We start from the raw sequence: 19414 nt of genomic DNA, 5'->3' as shown, positions 1-19414 counted from the left end.
TAAGTGTGTAGGGTAAAGATATCCCCCTCTTCCACGATTCCACCCCCTCCCCCTGCTAGACTCTATTCTTATTTCAATATGATTTTTTCTAGCTTATTTTATATGCACATGCCTCTATGCGTGTGGGCATGTAAACGTATGTAAGATATGCATACATATAATTACTCTTTACTTATTCTTTGCAAAATAGATGCCTTGGATGTAATGGTCTGTGAGTACATACTGGCTTCTCTTCTTTAACTGATGACATAGTCATATATACTATGGATGGGCCACTTACCATCGTGTTGTAGATATGTGGATATTTCCCATTTATTTGTGTACTCATTCATGTACTTTTGCTGTTATAAATATTACCCATAGAGAACATCTTTGGGCATATATTTTTAAATATTTAATGGCATCCTTCGCTATGCAGAGGTTTTAAAGTTTAATGTAGTAAATTGCAAGAGACACTCAATTTGAACTGATTTGAGCAAGAGTAAAATGTATTGACTCATATAACTGAAAACCTCAGAGGTCAGTCTCCAGGTACCGATGGAGTCAGGGGCTCCAACAGTGTCATCAGGACCCTGTTAACTTGAGCTCTGTTCATGATGGTGTCATTCCGGGGATCTCCGGGACGGTAAGAGCCCGGCAGCTCCCAAACCATCCATATTTCTGGTCCACTTAAAAAAAAAAAAAAAAAAGAATTGACTAGAATAATGATACCTCAGTCTAGAGAGTAGTTTAAATACTAACCCCCCCTCCCCACCCCACCTCTCCACACATAACAAAACCAAAGGTAGTTAGTTCTGGGAGTGATTCAGTAACACTAACTGACCCCCTCTAGAGACTGGGGGGCTGTGCTGTGCTGGCGGGAATAAGGGCTGTGGGAGCCGCGGGGTTGACCTCCAGCGGCACCTGCCCCCGGGAGCATCTCTCCCAATCGCGCCTGCCCCAGAAACGGGATCGTGTCACGTGCTCATCCTGGACCGCTTCCGGGTCTGGGGGCTTTGCCAGCTGATTGGCTGGGCTGGGTCACATGCTCCACCCGTACACCTGCCGCGGAGCTGATCCTGAACGCCGTGAATGGACAACGGGAGAGTGTCTGTTTATTGGGGTGTGGAACCAGAAGGTGGGGTGGGGGGACGCGTGCTGAAAACTCAGCACAGGAGGTTCATACAGGGAAGCTGCATGAACGTGTCCTCATCCTGTTCGGAATATACTGTCAGTTTCTGAGAGTGAGTTTCCGGTGAGCTTCCCCACTTTCTCTCTGCTCTGTTCCCCTCTGGAGTGAACGGTGAACGGGAAAAAGGATTTGTTAATGAGCTCTTTTCCTCTTCCTCTGCATTTCCCTTGTTCTCACCACCTCACACCTGTGCCAAATCTCCCTCTGCCTTTTAGGTGAGCATTCAGGGTCACCGTTGGCCAACTTGAGTGCCCATTAAAGCCACAGATATTCTTTAAAGACCTCACTTCCAGCCTGTGACTCCACAGGGCCTCTGTAGAGGTAGGTGCCAGCAAGAAGGCTAATGACATTGCCCATCTTCTACCAGAAGTTCTATTTCTGCTGCCCTAAATGGAAGACATCCACGTTGCTTTATTCTCCCTATGTACCTATTAGCAGCTTTTGAAGAATCAGAGTTGCACGAAGGCTTGAAATTGGTGTGTTCCAGCATGGGCCCAGCTACACAAGCAATCCGAATGCTCGTGGCTTTAAAATGACTTGGTAATCTGTCTATAAAATGGCTTGTGGTCTGAAAGGGGAAGAAAACACGCTGCATATGTTAGCGAGCCATTGATTGTTTCTGGAGCTACGTAACCTTTGTGACCAAAATGAGAGAACAGCCAGGGCCCGAGCAATCAAATCGGCCATTAAGAATCCTGCCCAGTCCCCAGGCCTGCCGCACCTCAGGGTTCTTGGGGAGAAAAATGAAAGGGAAGGAGGTTTCGCCGTAAATGCAGGGGACGTGCAATCAGGCTGGACAAAGGTTGGCGAGGATGGGGACCGTTCATTGCACCGGTGGTCTGTGACTTCCCCTAACCCCCTCCTGGGTTAAATACAGGGGAGCAAACTGCAAAGTGACATTGGGGCTCAGAGACCAGGAGACAGGCGAGGTGCCTGTCCTGCCATCTCCTGTCGCCGCAGATGTAAGGGCGACAGAGATGTGTGTGGTCGGGGCAAATACGGAGGAAAGACCCTCTGAGTTCCTCTCTTCTCGGGGAGACGTCTGGTGTCTGTGAGTTCCTTCAGGCCGGGTCTGAGAAGTCCCCGTCCCCAGGCCAGCCACTCACTGCGACTGTCTCATTCCACAGCAGTGTCACGGGGAGAGTGGATGGCAATTATCGGAGCTTTGTATTAAACGTGGAGTGATGGTTTAATAAGTGGTATTGTGTATTTAACCGCAGGCATTTTGGGCGTTTTAGATGAAATTTTATGTAGCAAAGGGTTCACCTTTACTCTTCAAAGTGACAGCCCAATTTTGTGGAATGCATCCTTTGTTTAAAAATCTGCATTTGAGAAACACCACATATACCAGAGAGATGTGAAGATGTCCATAGAGGCGCTGCTTGCTTTACGGAAAACATCAGGACACACGCCATTTTCCTATTACTGCCCTAACAACTTACCGCGAACGTGGTGACTTAAAACACAAACTTATTCTCCTCTGTGCAGGTCAGGAGTGTAAGATGGGTTGGGAGGGCTGCTTGAGGGGAGAATCTGTTTCCCTCCCTTTTCTGGCTTCCGGAAGCCACTTGGGCTCCTTGGCTCATGGCCCATCCGCCGTGTTCGTGCCCAGCAGCGCGGCATCCTCCCATCTCTCTCCGTTTCTGAGGTCACATCACCTCCTCCTGGCTCTGAGTCTCCCGCCCTCTTCTAAGGACCCTCGCGATGACCCTGGGCCCACCTGAGTAGTCCAGGTTAGTCTTCCGGTCTCAAGACCTTTAAGCTGATCACATGTACAAAGTCCCTTTACCATGTAAGGTAGCATATTCACAGATTCTGGGGATTAGGATGTGGACGGCTTTGGGGGGCTGTTACTCAGTTGACCACAGGAGAATCTGCATCAAAGACAGACAAGATGCTTCCCCAACAGCAAACAGCTCCCAAGCCCCAGGGCTTAACCAGTGAAGGTTGATTCTCACTCATACTCCCCATCCCTCTCGGGTAGGCAGGAGCTCTGCTTTATGTTGTCCCCCCTCAGGGACCCCAGTGAGCGTGGCAAATCAGGGGGGTTCTTAGTGTCTGCCTTGAAGTGAGATGTGGGACTCGTGCTCACATTTCATTGGTCAAAGTCAATCAGGTGACCGTGACCGCATGTGGAACAGGGCAGAGAAGGGCACGAAATGGGTGTGCGTCCCTTGGGGAAGGCGGTGTGAACTGAGGTTTCCCTGCACCGTGGGTGCCACTCAGCCGACGTGGGGGTGAGGGACCTATGCGAAGCAGGGTGGACAGGCCTGCAATGCGTGTACCTGAGGGAGAGAAAACGCAAGATGCAGAACCGCATGTGATGTGAACGACGTCCATGTAAACACGTGCCTAGTAAAATACCATCTCGTCCCTGTGGAGGGTCATGTCTGTGGTACTTGGGAACCAGTTCTGGAAGCCGGGACACTGATATCAGCATGGTGACCGCCTCTCAAGGGGGATCAAGCCCAGGACTGGGAGGGAATCACTAGTGGGTGCTACTTACAAGGTTTTCATTTTTTTAAAAAGGAGACCACCTTTAAGTATTTCTTATTTACATAAGAATTAATTTTAACTTGATTTTTCCATAGCGAGAGGATAATGCAGAGACCCTGACTCCCATCCCAGGGCTTTGCCCAGCACCCCCAGCCCCAACCTAGGGCAGGACTGCCAAGACTCAGTCCAGCCACTTACTTGCTCTGTGCCCTGGGGCAAGTCACTTGCCTTCTCTGTGCCCCAGTTTATTTTTTTCACCTATGAAATAAGATAGGGTGGTACAAATTCTCCACCATGCCCACCACTCTTCCCTCCCCTCTTTCAAGGATTAAGCTGATGTCATATATGAAAGCATTTTGCATAGTTTTCCATAAAGCACTCCAGAAATTATTTTATTATTAATTAATACATTGGCATCTAAATATTAACAATAACAAGATGATAGCCATCCTTAATCATCCAATTGCATTACTAACATTATTGATAATAATTATTAAAATATCTACAAGGAAGCCATAAATGTACAACTAGAAGAAAGTTCCAGGTCGAGGACATTGACTTACTCGGTACCAACCACCTTGTCTGTAAACTCAGCTACTGCCCAACTCCATTCCCCAAATGTGGGTGCATTTCCCCAAGGAGCCGCTGCCCGGGGCTGGGAACATTCTGTGAGCTTCCTGTGTCCGCACAGCTGAGGCTCTAACAGTCTGCCAGCTGGGCAAAGGTGAGTTCCCGAGAGCCCCAGTGGGCCTCGCCGAGGACGGGTTGAACCTGGCTGTGTACCTGGGAGTCCCCCTCTGATCCTGGAGGGAAAGTCCCTATGGACACAGATGCCTCAGATGCCCGTGGTGCTTGGAGACAGGGAGGGGACACAGTTTCAGCATGGTAACTCCCTCCCCGCCCACCAGTTTTTTCTTATTTCATACAGAATGGGGTTTACCATGAGCTGACACGCCTCCTTGGTTCTTGAATATCCTCAAATATCCAATGGGCTGGAGCGGAAACCAGCTCCCTGTGCCCAGCCCCGAGCCCCTAGCCCACCTGGCTTCTCTCTTCCCAGGACCTGCCCAGCCCCGAGGGCAGCAGAGCAAGCCACCTCTGGGTTAGAAGTGGCTTCCCAAAGGACTGATTTCTGAACTGCCCCCCCCCCCCCCCCCGCCAAGTATGGGGAGGATGCCAAGAGAAGGGTCAAAGTTCATGAATAGAAAGCATAAACATCAGGGTGGGTGACACTCAGTTAGAGGGATAATGCCCCAGCCATCATTTCAGAAATGTTCTTTTGGGCAGTTGGTTAAGCATCTGACTTCGGCTCAGGTCATGATCTCATGGTTCATGAGTTGAGCCCCGCATTGGGCTCTGTGCTGTCTGTGTGGAGCCTGCTTTGCATCCTCTGTCCCCCTCTCTTTCTCCCCCTCCCCGCCACTCTCTCTCTCTCTCTCTCTCTCTCTCAAAAATAAATAAAACGTTTAAAAGTTAAAAAAAATAAAAGCGTTCTTTTAATTTTGAAATATTCTGAACAGATAAAAATAAACTCAGCCAAGTGTTAAAAGTTAAACAAAGAAGAGGCTGATTTAGAAACGAGGAAAGATTCACACTCTTGACACTTAAGCTCTGGGATCCTTTGAAGAAAAGCTTACCGGTAAGAGTTTCTACAACTTCATTAACTCTGGGGAGACAACGAATGCAAATGTTATCGTCCCCTTTCTTCCCGTTTTAAAAGCAATAAGTGCTTTGTCCCTGGGCCCACCTGCTTCTGCCACTGCATTTGGGTTCTTGGAAAGAGCCCGCATCTCGGGACCTGCAGAGAATTCCTTTTCCACTGTCCCGTGTCAGCTGTCATGTGGCACCGTGTGACTCAGGCTGGGACAACCACCCCTAGCTAGGGACTCTACTGAGCGATGGTGGCTGTCTTGCTTGACCCTGGGCCCTTTGCAGGTGGTTCCCTCCCGCCTGGCTCTTGGGGTGGGGCCTGGTCTCGGGGGCCCTGCCAGGCCGCCATGGCATCGATCTTTCTTTCAGACCCCGAGATTCCAGGCTCAAGGCGCGGCCATCATTAATGTCCCAGATTTGAGCACCACTGATACAATAAGCCAACGCCCAGGGGACAGAGTAAACTTGGGTAGAAGCAGACACCCCAGTGTGACATGGGGGCCGCGGAGATCACAACTCTGGAGACAGGTAGCTTGGGTTTGAATCTTGGTTTGGCTTGCTTCACTGTGTGACCTTGGACAAGAGAGCCCCCTCAGCGTGCTTGGGTCCCTTTGTCCGGAGAGCTGGAGAGTAACAGTACTTACCCCATGGGGTTGATAAGTGACTTCGGTGAGATACTTCCCAGGAGCGGGCTAGTAGCAGCGGACGTGCCATGTACGGTTTGTCAAGAAAACCCCCAAGTCGTCTTGTCTCCTGTGTGTTGTTGACCCTCCGATGGCCCCTAAAGCAGAAAAGCTTCCCATCAGCGACGTCCCCCTCCTTCACCCTGGGAAGAGGTCAGCTGGGGCCCCCGCCAAGGGCCACACAGCTGGGGTGGAGGCAGCTGGACTTCAGCCCGAGTCCTGGGCCCGACTCCACGGCCGTGACTTTCCCCAAACACGCGGCCCTCCCGCTCCCCCGCCCCCGTGTTATTCCGTCACTCTAAAAAAATAAATAACAGGCTCCGGCTGAGCTAGTTGGACGCCCTCCGCTCTGTTTACTTTCCAGCATCTGCTTCATAAACCGTTGGACGTCCGTGTTCACTTTCCTTATTGCTGTTAACCTCGCCTTCCAATTATGCAGAATGTTCAGGCGCAGCGGCCCCCTATTCCAGGGGCCCCGTCTCTGGCTGACATTTGCTGCTGTGTATCTTGGCCTTGACCCACAAAGGCAGCGACCTGTCACGTTGGTCCCATTTTCTTCAAAGTGCAGACGACTCCATGACCAGACGGGTGTCTGGGGGGCCCCGGGGCTCCGGGGGCTGCCGAGCAGGTAAAGAAACACTTATACAAAAAATGCCAAGGCCGATGAAACCGTGTTTATTTGGTTTCTTCAAAAAACATGAAGGTTGGGAGGGACTAGAGAAAAAGGTTGCCACTGTGTGGTTTCGGCTTTTTCTTTCTATGGACAATTTCAAGTTCATGTGGCCCATTTCACTTGGCATTTGAGGCTCCCGTGAATGCTCTGTGTTGCCGGGTTTCCCAATTAAACCCCGAATCATTCATTCATTCAAGATGTAGTGGTGATGTGTCTGTTATGTTCCAGGCACTGTTCTAGGCTCGATGTCTAAAGCGGAAGATCGGTAGAAGTCTTGACATTAGGGAGCTCCCCTTCTGGTCAAGGGCAATCGATAAAAAGATGACATTATCTGGAACAAATCAGGCTGGTTCTAGGAAAGAAAGTGTGGCAGGGAATGGTGGGTTTGGGGTCCTCAGAGGACGCTGACATGGAACAGAGACCTGAAAGCCAAGAGGGAGAGAGACAGGCCAATATCTGGAGAGAGAGTGTATTCCAGGCAGTGGCAACAGCAAGTGCAAAGGGCCTGGGGCAGGAGCATGTCTGGCAAGTTTGAGCAGCAGAGCGTGACCAGTGTGGCCACAGCAGAGGGAAGGAGGGAGACAGGTGTACAGAAAAGGCCAGAGGAGTGGACAGAGCAGACCACACTGGGCCTCTTAGGCCATTGTGAGGATTTGGATTTTATGTGAGTGAGGAGGACTTTGGAGGATTTTGAACAGAGGAGAGTATACTAATTTTCTAGTATTGTGTGATTTGTACCATATAGCAAATGACCATGAATTTAGTGGCTTAAAACAACACAAATTCATTTTCTCAGTTTCTGTGGGCTGGGACTCCGACATGTTTTAGCCGGACCCTCTGCTCAGGGTGTCACAAAGATGACGTCGAGGTGTCGGCCGGTTGCAACCACATCTAGAGTGTGCACTAGGAAAGGTCTGCTTCCCAATTCCCTCAGATTGTTGATGGAATTAATTTCCTTGTGGCTGAGGGACCGGGATCCCTGTTTTCTTGCTGTTAGCTGAACACCACTGTCACTTCCTCAGGTCCTCGTCACGTGCCCGCTTCCATCATAGCTCACAGCTCCTTCAGAAGATCCTAGCTCCTTTGAGGGGCTCACCTGATTAGGTCAGGCCCACCCAGATCGTCCCCCGTTTTATTAATTCAGAGCCAATGGATTCGTCACCTATCATAAGGGTGACTTTGCAATATCCCATCATATTGCCGGTTTCTGTCCATACTCTAGGGGAAGGGATTATGTACCAGGGAGGCGGGAATTTGGGGGCCATCTTAGAAGACTTCCTTTGACAGAGTTGACTTGTAATTAAGAGGATCATCCCAACCATTGTGTTAAGAGCAGACAGTGGGGAGGGCTGGGTCGGGGGGCAGGGGCAGACCCTGGGAGCTCAGTGAGGGAGGAGACAGTTTCCATGGTGGCTTTGACCAAGGCAGTAGCGAGGGGGTGACAGAAGCGGTTGAAGCTAGGCTGCCGCGGGTGCGGAGCGCATTGGATGTTTTTGTACAATAGATGGAATGAAAAAAATGGGCGTTTCCTGGGTTGACTCCAAGCTCGTTTGGTCTGAGAAACTAGAGTTTTGAGCCACGACAGCTTATCGAGTTTATTAAGACGTCTACAGGTTTCCAAAAGAGTCGTTTTGTGCTTGTGGAGGTAAAGGTAGGTGCTTTCTCCGGCTTTGTGATTTCTTCATAAAAGTAGCAACATATGATCTATGCAGGTGACGCGTGTGTCATTAGGTTCCCAAACTGCCATTTTCATCTCTTAAGGAAACAATACAGAAAAAGCAAGTGATATCGCCTCCAACTTTATCAGGTTGGGTTTTTGTTTTTTTTGGTGTTTTTTTGTTTCCAGCTATCGGTTTCCGAAAAAAATTGTAACAGGAGCCAATCGGTGACGACAATTGGTGGAAGAGGTACCGATAGGCCAGGAATTGGCTCGCGTCACCGGTTTTAACTTGAATCGTATGGAAGACGGATGAGCCGAGTCAGGCCTGTCGTGCAGCAGAAAATACTGCAATGTCACACGGAACAATAAAGGTGCGAAAGCTGAGCAGAAACAGATGTTCTTCCAGAAATTAGCTGTTCGCTACGTGCCTTTCTCTTGTTGATGTTATCGCTACGAGATCCAGAATCATCCCACGGCAAGGAAACACGGCCGCTAGCTGGGGAGCTGTCTGCCGCTTCATCAGATCCACTCATGAACTTGACACATGGCTTGTGCTGCTCAGCAAGACAAGGGGAATCATATCTCTGCTGTTGCTCGCAGCTTGTTAGGACGAGAGGCCAGCTTGGGGTGCTGACCACGGGGTGTGCGGCCACCCAATACGGCCAGGACCTTCGGCACCGTATTCTCTGTTTTCCCAAACCCAAAAGACAGTCTACTAAGCCCAACACCACCCCTCTGGACTCTGGCGCCCAGGGCTTCCTCCCAGGACCACGAGACGTTTCCTGGCAGAGGAAAGGGTGCCTTTGCTACCTGATGTCGTTCTCTTTGCAAAAGGCTGCTGCTGTGTTAATTTCAGATACAGGTTGGTAAGGAAGCGCCCTGGTGATCCACTCCACATCATGAACATGTCCTATCAAGAGTGACCACTGCCGGGGCACCTGGGTGGCTCAGTCGCTTAAAGCGTCCGACTTCGGCCCAGGTCTTGATCGCATGGCTCATGAGTTCAAGCCTCATGTCAGGCTCTGGGCTGACAGCTCGGAGCCCGGAGCCTGCTTCGGATTCTGTGTCTCCCTCTCTCTCTGCCCTTCCCCTGCTCTCACTCTGTCTCTCAAAAATAAATAAACATTACAAAAAATTAAAAAAAAAAAAGAGTGAACACTGCCAGGGCCCTCCCCTCCCTCAGAGAAGGCTGCAGGGGGCAGGGGGAGCGGGAGGCTGAAGTTCTCTCTGTTCAGTCCCCATTATCTTCTTGCCCCGAAGATGAGGGGTTTCCATCTCTAGGGCTCTGGGGCTGAAACTCTAACAGACAGGAAGTAGCTCAAATATGAAGCCACAGATGGCCTGCCATTTTTACCTGAAGTGCTGGAATTTTCCGGAAAATGCCGGAGGAAGGGAAGAGGTCAAGTCGGCTGGCTCAGCCATTCATCATCTCTGGGTGTGACTGAACAGAGGCAAGCCCCGAAAATGTGAGCACCCTTCAAAGGGGCAGGGGAGCAGGAGGGCTTTACCTGCAGCCCTGCCCCGCCCCCTCCCCCCTCCCCCCTCCCCCCTCCCCTCGGTCTTGCGCGCAATTGTGGTTTTAGGTATTTGTGTCTCTTCCTACGACAGTGAGAGCCCGGAGGAGGGCGTGTCCCAGTGCCTTGCTCCTCCGGGAACCCTGCGTGTCAGGCGCTGGGTACTGGGGGCGGGCAGATGTCCGGGTGTGTTCGGGGACATCCGGCGTGTGTCTGTCGGCCCCCTTCACCGTTCCCAGCAGCCCCTCCCAATCCCACTGATCATTATGCCTCAGAACTGCCCTCTGGCTAAATTAAAGCAGAAGGAACTCCTTGCGAGGATATGGAGTGCCTTTCTCAAGAGGTAATTTCTTGTCTCGGATGATGAAAAAATCAGTCACAAGTTGGGGGGTGGGGGCGCAGGTCCAGTTTGCCCAGTATAGTCCCCATTTAGACCTGTTGTTCTGGAGTAGTTGTCAAAGAGTGCCCCTTTTGCCCTCACGTGTGTCCCGTGGACAGTACGTCATATGGTCGTCTTAAACACTTGTTGGGCACAGCTACCTTCAGACCTCAGATTCACTGGTTACCAGGACGTACGGGCCTTGGCTTAACTCTCAGGACCAGATGGGGTTAGAGTGGCCCTGGGGACCATTTTCAAACAACGGGCTATGGTCGACCCGTTTTCTAGTAGCTTCCACCAAAGCCTGAGATGAACTTTGATTGGATCGGCTTGGGTCACGTGCCCACCCCATAATGAATTCCTGTTGCCAAGGCAACGCTAGAGCTGTTAGGTTTAACCCCGATCATAAGTCCCACCTCCCGAGTCTGGGGTGTCTTTCCCTGCATACCATATCGACTGGGTATTGACTGGAGGGTAGAATCTTCCAAATGAAAATCAAGTTGTTGTTCTCATCTCCCCCCAACGGAATTTGGGCCCTTTTGAGGCCATCAGGGATTTCTGTCCTTTGTGTTCAATGTTATACTTTGAGCATCTAGAATAGTACTTGCTTATAGGAGAAGCTCCTTAAATAGCTGTTGAATGAATAAATACTGAGAAGGAAAATGGCAAATTTTCTTGACACAGCCTCCTGTATTAAATATGATATACTTTATTGCCACAAATGCTCTGTGAAGCAGGCTCGAAATAAAGATAAACACAATGACCTTCCCCAAGAGAATCATCCTAAGACGTTAGAAAGACATACTTTAAACCACTGCCCCATGGCCCGTGTGGGTCTCTCATACGCTGGTGGTACAGACCCTCCCAATATCTCAAGCACTGGGACTTGGCCAGGCCATGTTTACAGGAACTCCAATGATGTTTACAAGCCCTGTTTACAAGAGGACACTCCCTCTTCCGGTGAAATCAGTGTGCTGGGCATGAAAGAACTCACAGGAAGCTGGTCTCCCAATCGCCTTCACAGGGACCTGCCCCTGTGAAATGCACACATTGGAGGATTTTCTCAACTGAGCTAACAACTCCCTCCTGGGAGTTTAGCAGAATCGCTGACTAGAAGCTCTTCAAGGGTGGGGATTACATCACTCTGTTCCTAGCATCGTGCCCGGCACCCAGGAGGGGTCGGAAAATGTGACTTTGTGGCCCAGAAGGTGAATTCTCCTAGCCATCTCTTCAAAGAGCCATGCCGTGACCCCATCCCAGGGTAAGGATAGTGAACGCACTGGGGAGAGGGAGCAGGAAGAGACGTTGCCAACCTTGGATCTGCTGCAAACCCTCCACCCATCATCCTTGGCACATCCCGTGAACATTGCATCCATCGGCCAGGGTCTTTTGGTTGCAAGCAACAGAAGCTGGCTTTGGCCAGTCTTATCAAGAATCTATGGAAGGATGTGGGGGTGACTTTGGAAACAACGGGAAGGGCTGGGGGACCAGGCTCTGAAGGACAAGAACTGGGTCAGTTCTGGGGGCCAGGGAGTAGGAACCCCGGGGCAATCTCTTCCGGGCTTGTGTTTTGGGGTGATGACCCAATCATCCTTTCTTCTTGTGTCACTCATCCTAAGAGAAGGTTTCCCAGGAGAGAAGTTAGAGCCTGTCCACTGCACCCCCCCACACGCCCCCAGCCAGAGGAACATGATCGTCTGCTCCGTCCAGACGGCAACAGAGTGGGCATGGGATCCTTTAGGGAAAATTGGGGTCCCAGGGCAGAAGAGAGGGGAACTGAGGCTGGCCCACCCACAGCAGCAGAAACTCACCCCAGCCAATTTCTGTGTTGCCCACCTAGGGATTCTTCCAGCCTTGGATGTGCCTGGAACTTAGTGGGTCTTCAGAAAATGTTGACTGTGCCTAACTCACTAACCGCACTTAAGGCAGAACCGCTTCCCCCTCCGCTTCATCCCAGAGGACTTTGTGGTCATATCCATCGCCTCAATTAACCTACCTCGTTAGAGCTGATGGCACGCTTTTACTTCTTGGAGTGGGAATCGTGTCTCTTTTACTTCTGTTGCCTCAGTGGCCAGCTGAGTTCTTGACACAGAGTGGAGCCCAGTACATGTTTGTTGAGCAGGTGAATGACTGGGATGGAAATCTTCAAGGGGAGAGAGCTCCAGTCAGACCAACATATTTATCTTTGAGGGCTGGGAGAAGACTTCGGATGTTAAGAATAAATATCCCACACTTGGGAATAAGGCCCAAAGATGACTGTGAGATCTTTTAGGGTCAGGGTGGAGAGCAGTGTCGCGAGCCCACGTCAGGGACATCTGACGCTAAGGAAACGAGATAAGACCTTGACCTCCTGTGGTTACTGGCTACAGCTCGGACGTTTTGCCACGCTGGAAAGGTAGAGGTCAACATACAGAAAAATGGTAACATGCGATACTTACTTTTCTGATGCTACTAAAGATGACCCCAAAGTCATAGTTCTACTGCCCAGGGAAATGCTGAAATGGTTGTATCTAACTTGGCATTGTATTCTACCGTCTTCCTTTTTCACCCACCAGACAGAGCCCTCGTTCTCACGTCCTGTTGCGAGTCAGCCGGGCCACCCTATTAATGGCATCGTCCATGAGTTAAATAGATTTGGCAAACGGTCACCGCGGGGTTCATCAAAATTATGTTTTTAACATTTTGAGGATTATCCTTTGACACACACACATTTCTCTCTCTCTCTCTTTCTCTCTCTCTCTCCCCCCTGGGAAACTAGAGTCTTTCTCTTCTGAAACTGAATGGCTTTCATTACACGAAAATAGCACGTCCATGCCAAAAACACCTTTTCCTGGAATCACATCTGGAATTTATACCGTGGCTTTCCTTTGCCAAACATTAGCTCCAGTCTCCCGATTTCTCCACCAGGGAGCTGGGAATTTAGCGCTGCATTTGTCATAACCCCTTTGCCAATTTTTGAAAGTGATATAACTGTGGTCAAGAGCAGCGCTGGGGGAGCTACATTGAGAGAATACCTGGGGAGGGGACATTTGTCATGATCTGCGGTCGTCTAGAAACTTTGGAAAGCCTTTCTACATTCAGGGGAGTTTTCCCCCTAATGTGTCTGTACATCCTCAAAAGAGAAGCCAGAATCTCACCTTCCCAGTCTCCCTCGCAGCTGGAGAGAGAGGCATGTGATGTCGATCCCACTGATCAGCTGGGGACAAAGAAGACTGGGGAGAGAAGTGAGTGAAGGGTGGCAGGGGGCAGAGTGCATTCTGGGGAGGCGGGCCAAGAGATACAGGGCTTTCAGAAGCTACCCGGGAGAGGCAGAAGGTTGTCCCCTGGTACCCCGTGCTCGGTGTCAGGGACGTGAGTGCCAGGGGCAACGAACCTGCCTTGTTCCTGGTTACGACCTCTGAGTCTGATCCTTTTGCTTTGTGGAGACCCCGGGGGCCACTAGATAAAATGTCCTTTCTGGCCTGAACAAGCAAAGGGGTTCAAAATATGCCCTCTTGGGGCGCCTGGGTGGCTCCGTCAGTTAAGTGTCTGACTTCGGCTCAGGTCATGATCTCACGGTTCGTGGGTTCGAGCCCCGCATTGGGTTCTGTGCTGACAGCTCGGAGCCTGGAGCTTGCTTCTGATTCTGTGTCTCCCTCTCTCTCTGCCCCTCCTCTGCTCATGCTGTCTCTCAACAATAAATAAATGTAAAAAAAAAATTCAAAATATGCCCTCTAAATATGCCACTTTGACATACTGATTATTTTGAGCCGAAGGCATTTGAGAAACCACAGACGTGGGAAGGGCTCTCTGACTCGCCATCTCCCATGAGAAAGATGTCTTCCCTGCACGGGGAAGAGAACATTCTTATCTTATCCCAGAGTCTGGGAGTCCAGGCCAAAATGGATCTGTCCAAACAAGCCTACTAACATAACCCTTATCTTCCATGAGTTTCCCCATACATTTCCTAGTCACTGTCCCCCAGTTTATTGCCCCTAGTCCAAGCCACTTTGTCTTGTCACATCCCTATAATTTACTGTTCTTTGTTTAAAAAAGGTGTATAAGCTTCAGGGCCTAGTGGCGTCTTAGGGTCTTTAGTTTTCCTTTTGAAGACTCCCATGCGTGCATAAAAATATTAAATAAAATGTGTGGGATTTCTCTTGTCGATCTGTCTTATGTCAGCTTAATTCTTAGGTCCAACCACAGAATCTAAGAGGGCAGAGGGAAGTTTGGCCCCCCCTACGATAGCCGGAGTGGATTCCATTGTTTGCAATTCAGACCCGTGCCCGACCCAAACTCTGAATAATTGCGCAGAGATGCCCGGATCGGAGACAGCGGGGTGGAGGGACAGGAGGCTCACCCTCCTGGATGATTCTAGAACATCTATACTTTGTCATAGGACTGAGTAAAGCTTTGTGGTGCCAGCAGACTACATTGCTGACCACGCCTGTAAACTTTTACCCTCTTCTGTAAGTACTATCTCAGCTTTAATTATTCTTTTTTTTTTTTTAATTTTTTTTTCAACGTTTATTTTTATTTTTGGGACAGAGAGAGAGACAGAGCATGAACAGGGGAGGGGCAGAGAGAGAGGGAGACACAGAATCTGAAACAGGCTCCAGGCTCTGAGCCATCAGCCCAGAGCCCGACGCGGGGCTCGAACTCACGGACCGCGAGATCGTGACCTGGCTGAAGTCGGACGCTTAACCGACTGCACCACCCAGGCGCCCCTCAGCTTTAATTATTCTTGAAGTTCCATCCAGCTCTTTGATTTCCGGATTCTCTGACGCTTCTTAACAAATGCAAACAATTGAAGGTTATCTGGAGTTTGACTCGTATCAATCTTGGAAAAATAACAGTGAAATCTCTAGGGATCAGCACACCAGCCACCTGGCATGCCAGCAGGGGTTAGCAAATTAAAAATACATATATATTCAAAAACTTGATGATCAGGAAATTACTCCTGAGATGAGCTTTCTTGTTACTGACTTCAAAGAAGGATTTGTTATTATGGCGAAATGAAAACGCATTATAATTTGACGTTTTGCATGCAAATGGAAAAGCAGCAGGACTATCTGTCACTTCAGTTCAAGGAAGGACCCACTTGGCAAAAGAAGAAATACACCTGCTGCCCCATCAGGAGGCATAGGTTTGCATATCCTCCACCATGATAATCAGGATACAACACAGATTCGTCACCCTTAAAATCTTCTTGGTGTGGCCCCTTGTAGCCAACCCCTCTTCTCCCCAGTGCTGGCAACCACTGATCTGCCCTCCAAACTCTGCAGTTCCCATTCCAAGAACATCCTAGGGGCCCCTGGGTGGCTCCGTCGGTTAAGCGTCCGACTTCGGCTCAGGTCATGATCTCACAGTTCATGGGTTCGGGCCCCGAGTCGGGCTCTGTGCTGACAGCTCAGAGCCTGGAGCCTGCTTCGCATTCTGGGTCTCTCTCTCTCTCTGCCCCTCCCCTGCTCACGATCTGTCTCCCTCTCTCTCAAAAATCAACATTAAAAAAAAAAGTATTGGGGCGCCTGGGTGGCGCAGTCGGTTAGGCGTCCGACTTCAGCCAGGTCACGATCTCGCGGTCCGTGAGTTCGAGCCCCGCGTCGGGCTCTGGGCTGATGGCTCGGAGCCTGGAGCCTGTTTCAGATGCTGTGTCTCCCTCTCTCTCTGCCCCTCCCCAGTTCATGCTCTGTTTCTCTCTGTCCCAAAAATAAATAAAAAACGTTGAAAAAAAAAAGTTTAAAAAAAAAGTATTAAAGAACGCCCTATAAATGGCATTCTACAGCACGCGGCTTTTTAAGGCTGGCTTTTCTTCCTTTAGCGTCACGTCTGTGAGATTCACCCAAGTGATGGTGCGCGTCCACAGTTTCTTTTCCTTTTTTGTTGCTGAATAGTATTCCGCACTACAGATACGCCACAGTTTTGTTTTGTTTCTTTAATCCGCCCGCCAACTGGGGGTTATTGGGATTGTTTCCACATCTTGGCTAATATGAATGATGCTGTGAACACCGATGCACACATGTGTGTGTGTGTGTGGACATATGTTTCCATTTTTTTCTTGGCTTGTCACCGCAGGGTAGGGGGTGGTCTCCTGGAAAATCTACGGGGAATATTTTGTTACTAAAAATAGCGTGAGTGAATGTGTTTGAGGGAGGGGCCGCGATGAACACTTGTCTTCTGCACTGAGCCAAGTTTTTTTTTTTTTTTTAATAAAATAAAGTCAGTTTTGGTATTTTATCCTTGCAGTTTACCAACGTTCTTGCATCTCTTATTATAGCTCATTTGTTTTGAGAACAAAAGTAATGCAGGCTCTTATTTCTACACTTGTGCTTAAAACATGTGGACCAGCCTTCATGTAGAACATATTTTCTCTATGTTTTCTCCTCCCACTTCTTTTTGTTTTTTTTTCAACGTTTATTTATTTTTGGGACAGAGAGAGACAGAGCATGAACGGGCGAGGGGCAGAGAGAGAGGGAGACACAGAATCGGAAACAGGCTCCAGGCTCTGAGCCATCAGCCCAGAGCCCGACGCGGGGCTCGAACTCCCGGACCGCGAGATCGCGACCTGGCTGAAGTCGGACGCTTAACCGACTGCGCCACCCAGGCGCCCCTCTCCTCCCACTTCTTAATGGGTTTAAGATGAAGTACACTCACAACGTGGGTGACAATCATGTAGCTCAAATAACCCCCAAATGGTACCAAGCATCCAAGTCTCGATGGTTCGTTCCTACCTGTCACTAGACCGTTTCTGTTTCTAAATTTAGATCTCTTTTGACACAGCCATTAAAAGTGTCCTTCCCTGATGTCAGCGCTTCTAAATGTATCTTTCCTGTGCGTCAGATTCAATATTGGGGAAGTCAGCGGCTCTCTCGTCTATAACACTTCTGTGGTTTTTTTTTTTTTTTTTTTTTTTTGTCCTGCCTGGAGGAGACTTGAACACCAATCATCGTTTGAACCTAAGTTTAGAGGGATTCATGGGCTTTTAATGTATCCATCTGTAAGATATTGTGGGGGAAGATACTAGATGCACTAATCAGGATGGGTGAGGGTATGTTGCAGGGACAGTGCTGAACTCTCCGTAGCTTAACACAACGAAAGTTTTCTCGCTCACACCATGTGTCTAATGTGAGCTATTGGGGGGGGGGGCTCTGCTCATCATGGGCACTCAGTAACCCAGTCGGATGGAGGCTACACCATCCAATACATGTCCCCGTGGACACCGCAGCATGGGAAGGAAGCAGAGAAATCACAACCCAGCTCTTACATGCTTCTGTTCGGACACAGCACCTGTCACTTTCTCTCGGGTTTCTTTGGCCAGGAGTGGTCACCTGTCCATGAGTGCCTATGAGGGGTGCGAGAGACTGATCCTCCTGGGGGCCTGGATGAAGTAGGGAGCTGGGGATTTTGGTGGGTCTGGCAATGTCTGTCAAGAGGCGCGTGGGGTGTGCGGAGGGAAAAATTGACTTAACAAACTGTACTCATGTGATGATTTTCTCTTTGACTCTGGATCTCAGCAAAATTATTGGGTCTCCGTGTTGATGGATTAAAGGGAACGATTATTTGAGGTTGGGCATTTTTTGCACCCAATATCTCCATAATCTTATTTTTGTCTGCATGAAGGCATTAGCATACATATTCTGGGCTCTGAGCCAAGATGAGTCATTTTGTCTGTTTCCTCGTCTCCATGGTGCCCCCATCTTTGTCAGAATCAAACAGCCGCCCCAGTCAGGAACCGTGCCGGGGACCCTGAATCCCCCAAGCCTGGAGCCCGGTCACCCCTCCCGCCCGCTTGATGGAACCGACCCTCGACAGATGCCACCGGCAGGGCCAGGTGCCAGAGACAAAGCCACTTGGAATCTGATAAGTAGCACTTGGTGCCCTGCCCAGACCAACTTTTCATCACCTTGGAAAGGGGAAGGGCTTGGGACATCTCAGTCTCCACCGAAACCCTCAGGCATGCCTTGGTTATTGCCGGGTGGGATTATTGTCACGCTCTGCTGCACGGACCCCACCCCCACCTCAGGCTACGTGAAGATTAGAGAGGGTGAAGAAGCAAAATGAAAATGTCAGATTTCTGTTGGGGATTAGGAGGTGCTCAACTGCAGCGAAGTTTTAGTTTTCCTTGTCTAAAGGAAGAAAACCAGAGTACAACCTATAAACTCTCTGACTCTCTGCAGCATTCCATAAATTCATGAATTAGAAGGTGGAAAAAAAAAAAAACCACCCAAAACAAAACGGAACAATTTGGCCAGACAGCCAGGATTTCTTGGCCTGAAGTGTTTTAGTTTTCTATGACTTTGAAGTCAGCACACGCAAGTTTCTATGTCCCATCTCTGGCGTGAATGGGGGATGAATCCAGGAGACAGAGCCCCCCTAAAGTGGAAATAAAAGGAAAGGCACAATTCATTCCATCAACCGTCAAAAATCTGGTCAGAATATTTGCTGAGTAAAATAACCATGTTGACCGACTCTTATTCTGAAAAAGGCAGTTTCTTAATTTTTTATTATTGTTTTCTTTTTATGTCTTATTTTTATTTTTGAGAGAGAGAGAGAGAGAGACAGAGTGTGAGCTGGGAAGGGGCAGAGAGCGAGGGAGACACAGAATCCGAATCAGGCTCCGGGTTCTGAGCCATCAGCACAGAGCCCGACGCGGGGCTCAAACTCACAACGTGAGATCACGACCTGAGTCCAACCGACTGAGCCACCAAGGCACCCCTGAAAAAGGCAGTTTCGAATTCACGTGGCTCCAGTCTTCACTCATGTAGTCTTTTGCAACTATTTCTAGGTGTAAATATTTTCGTCAAAGAAAACCTGTCATAGAAACTCAATTTGCAAAACAGACCAGAAGCAGAGCTGCTCTGGGGGGTGAGCCCTGCCCCCCTGCCCACCCCCACCGTTGTCTTTGAATCTTGCAGACACAGTTCACACATTTTAAGAATCCTTGGACAGACCGAGGGTCGAGAGCATTAGAGAGCATTTGGAAGTTTCTAGAGGGGTTCTGGAGTGTCACAATAACTGATGGCTGATGTCCTTTCTGGCATTTCGTGTGTGGGATCAGGATGCAACTGTATTACTTGTAATGGAAGAGACAAGCCTTCACAGCAAAGAATCGTCCTGTCCAAATATCCACACAGCCCCCATGAAGAGACAGCTAACTACACAGGCTTTAGCTGCCTTTCAGGGGCAGGAGCTAAGGGTCACCTGCCCAG

Source organism: Prionailurus viverrinus, chromosome A3, assembly GCF_022837055.1.
Source record: "Prionailurus viverrinus isolate Anna chromosome A3, UM_Priviv_1.0, whole genome shotgun sequence".
In the NCBI taxonomy this organism is placed as follows: Eukaryota; Metazoa; Chordata; class Mammalia; order Carnivora; family Felidae; genus Prionailurus; species Prionailurus viverrinus.
Note: the sequence above shows the minus strand (reverse complement) of the source record.